The 3,922-nt window shown below is 34.2% G+C and overlaps 1 non-coding gene across 1 annotated transcript; it reads right to left on the minus strand.

Moving 5' to 3' along the window:
- Positions 1-1,179: 1,179 nt before the first annotated feature.
- On the minus strand, positions 1,180-1,252 carry TRNAF-AAA (transfer RNA phenylalanine (anticodon AAA)). Its single transcript has one exon. It is a non-coding gene; the product is annotated as a tRNA-Phe (tRNA).
- Positions 1,253-3,922: the final 2,670 nt, after the last annotated feature.

Here is a 3,922-nt window from a genome sequence, read left to right on the forward strand (position 1 = left end):
CTGTTTCCTAATTCAGATCTTTCTCTCGAATACTGCAATTCATTTTTGAGACTTGTGTGTTTGTGTGTGGTGTTGAACGAAGACACTCAGAGCATTACAGATATTTAAAAGGAAAGTGTATTGCTCAAAGAGGCCTATTTTCTAGTTGTCAGAACAGACTTGTTCTCAGTAAGGAAAAGAAATTTATGTTGTATGCCTCAGTTTTCATATTGTGAATTCAGATGATGTCATTTTGGGTTTTGGTTTTGGTTATTTTTTTGCTTTCATTTCCCTTTCCTTTGCATACCATGTTCTGGAGACTTACACTAGCCAACAAAACTCATGAACTAATTAAAAAATTTTTTTTTCTAAATCTAAATGTTTGGCAATAGCAGCATGATTAACAAAGTCACGGTAATTCTTTCAACCAAATGTTACACGTTAAATCATGTTTTGTAAAATGTTTAATGACATGGAAAAATTAACAGAATATATTGCTAAGTGTAAAAATAAGAATAGAAATACGTGACTTAAAATTGTCTTATAAATACTTTTCATTTTCTCTTTAAAATAGCATTATTAATTTTATAAACAGAATATAAGAAATCATACACTTTTTTCAGAGTTCAGTAGGAAAAAATACTGTTTCTTGTATTTCCCCTCATTAGTATTTAGGTCTCATTGTGGAAAAGTGTGAATTTAAAAGATCCACTTGAATTAGTAACTCCTCCGAAGATTTTCCAGAGACAGCAAAATGAATTTGGAAAAATAAAAACTGACTTCTAAATCATGATCTTCATTTAGTAATGGGGTGACAGGTTCCGAGGAATGGAACATTTGGGGCTAATTGAGAGAACATTAAAATCTAAGATTAATTCATTAGCTAAAGTTATTTCACATTGCTTTTACTTAGTCCAATATCACTGTTCCTTTGAAAGAAAGTTTTAAAAATTAATTTTCATCCTTTGCAGAACAGACCTTCACTTATTCTGCATGTTTAATCTCTTGGATATTTTAGCTGCTGTAGGATCAATCGACTGTACTGCTTTTTCATATCAACTTTTTGAATCTATTTTCTTATTTAGTTTCCATAATATTGAACATCATTGGTACAACAAATAAGTTCATCCATGTGATTTTAATTCAGTTTTTTGGGGGGGGCGGTAATTAGGTTTATTTATTTATTTATTTATTTTTCAGTGGAGGTACTGGGGATTGAACCCAGGACCTTGTGCATTTTAAGCACACACTCTACCACTGAGCTATAACTTCCCCCCTACCCTGTGATTTTTAGATCAACACATTACTTCTCTTGTTTATAGTAAGTATTAATGTTGGTCCAGCCCCAATTTTTGCCATGTGAAAGGCACAAATGACTTGTCACCTACCTTCAATTCTACAAACTAAAAACACTGTAGCATTTTGTATCAGGGATACTGTTCTTTCCACAAAAGGAAAAAAGGGATTAGAAAAATAAGATTAGAGTTGTGTATTCCGATTCAGATGCCTCATTTGAGATGATAGACAATTACTTAAAATGTTTTAGCTTTTACAGGAAAAACTTTAGACATAAAAAAACTGTATGCTTGGGTTTTAGTTTATGATACTTGGATGCGAGTTCATTTCAGTCGTGACAGTACCACTTTCCCAGTTCAAACCCCAGTTCCATCAGACGATCAGTTTAATTTTCTTTGTTTCTTCTCCTACATTAATAAGATAGAAATAAAGATACTTGTTAATTGATGCCTGGAAGCACATGTGGACTTCATGATACAGTGGGCAGTCAGTAGCATTCATTAATATTCTCCCTGGTATCAATAAACTTCCCTTTAAAGCAGAACTCAGTCAGTCTGCAGTGAATCAGTCTTCTATGCAAAACAGATTGAACATTGCTTTCCAGCAGGCACATTTGTCTACACTTCAGAGCAAAGGCAGTTGGAATTAAACAGATAGTTCCAGAGCTGTAGGTTTTCACTGGCTAGGATTTAACAGATAACACGGCACTTCACCTCTGCCGTGGCTATTTCAAAGTTCTAGAAACCAGTTTGGTGACTTGTGGCAGGTGTTCCCTTAGTCACGTTCCAGCATCCCCAAGTGAAAACATAACCAGAGTGACTTTAGACGTAGGTGTTATTCTGAAATAACTCAGGGGAAATTAAGAGCATTTATACTGAGTAGCCTGATATGAATATTTGAATTATATTATCTCATAAAACTTTGATAGATAGTTAATTAGAAGTTAGGAGATGCTTTGCAACTTCACATAGCTATCCCAAGGCAAGTTCTGGATGAAAACTTCAGTATCCTAAATTTTAAAGTAAATTTTGTTTCCATTCAAAGCATTTGCCTCTTGTTTTCCTTGGAGAATTATTCCCACTGAAATACTACTTTACTCCAGGGATCTGATTAGAAGCTGTAAACAAGCACAGATATAATCATTGCCAGTCCTATAAAACACTTAAACCAGAGAATTAGAATGTAACCAGCTCATGGTGGGAGAAAGTTACATTTCAGCTCCATTTCATGGATGAGTTAATAGAAAATCTATCTAAATGTGTTCTGTTCCACATCTGGTTATATGGGTACGTGTTGAAATCAAAGATAAAAAGAAAAGCAGGTTGGGTCAAACCCATCATTTTTCTTAGATGGGACCATAAAGGTAGAGACCAGCTTTTCATGCTTCGTGTATCTGATTTGAGGAACTATTTTTCATGTAGCATCCTTAGGGATCTGGGTTGTTCCCTGTTCTATGCTGAGAACTTACTGAGAATGACCTATTTAAAATGGAAGAAATTTTTACAATCATATCTATTTTGCTTAAGCATTACTAATGGTTTTTTTCTAAACATTAATTTTAGTTTTTGAAGAATTGTATGAAAGAACTCTCCAGAGTAAACAAGAGGGTAAGAATATCAATTACTCAGAAAATAAAGCATACTGATGTTTTTCTTTGAATTTGGTCTTAGATGATAGAGCTTCATGTCTTCAAAGCATATTAAATTGTTATCTCATTTAATCCTTACAAACATGAATTCTGCAAATTTCACAGAAACTGAAGTGTGAGATGTATAAATATTTTAAAATATCAGATACCTGCTTCTGATGCTTTTGATCGTCCTCAAAGAGCAAGGCACAACATTTTCCACCCACCCTCCAACCCAGAATGCTTATTGATTACGTTGCTGGTTTGGACAGTGGCATAAGCAGACTTGTAATACAATCTATGGAAAGACTCGTGTTTTATCCGGCCCCTTCCTTGATTTCACGAGCAAAGTTTTTATTCGTCTGAAAACTTCATCGCACAGAACAATATCGAGTATGCAAGAGTGATTCCACGACTTGCTTTTTTCATGTTTAATATCTCTTGGAATCAAAATACGCACATCACAAAAATGGAACCAAATTTGAGGCCAAAATTCCAAGTAGCATTTATTTTCACCATTGTTGTTTTAAAGCCCAGAGGATAAAAAAAATTTCCTTCAAATCAAACAGGTAGGATAACAATCTCTGCATAGCAACTGCTTGTCTCCTTTGATGTGTCAGCATTATTCAACTAGCTTCCTGGGTAAGTAAAGTGTGTATCATTTGTAAAAATTACACTCTCAATCAAAAACGATCGAAAGCTTCAGATAAAAAGAAGGCTGTAATAGAGTGTTATCCTGGCACAAAGATGGTCAGCAGACAGCATTGTATGCTTCATTTTAATGGGTGCAATAATGCACTGAATGCTATTTTATTCAAAGTTAATATTTATTTTTGAGTAAGTGGATTTAGATAGACAAAAACCAAGTCTTCACTTAGCCATTAAATCACTTTTCCATTATGCAGAGCAAAATCCTCACACTAACTGTGTGTAGATCACTGACTTTCAGAATGCCAACAGGGCTGTGCCTTCCACTATAACTTAAATACTAATGAAATCAACTGAAAATGACAGTCATTA

The sequence above is a fragment of the Camelus bactrianus genome, chromosome 24, assembly GCF_048773025.1.
Source record: "Camelus bactrianus isolate YW-2024 breed Bactrian camel chromosome 24, ASM4877302v1, whole genome shotgun sequence".
Lineage (NCBI taxonomy): Eukaryota > Metazoa > Chordata > Mammalia > Artiodactyla > Camelidae > Camelus > Camelus bactrianus.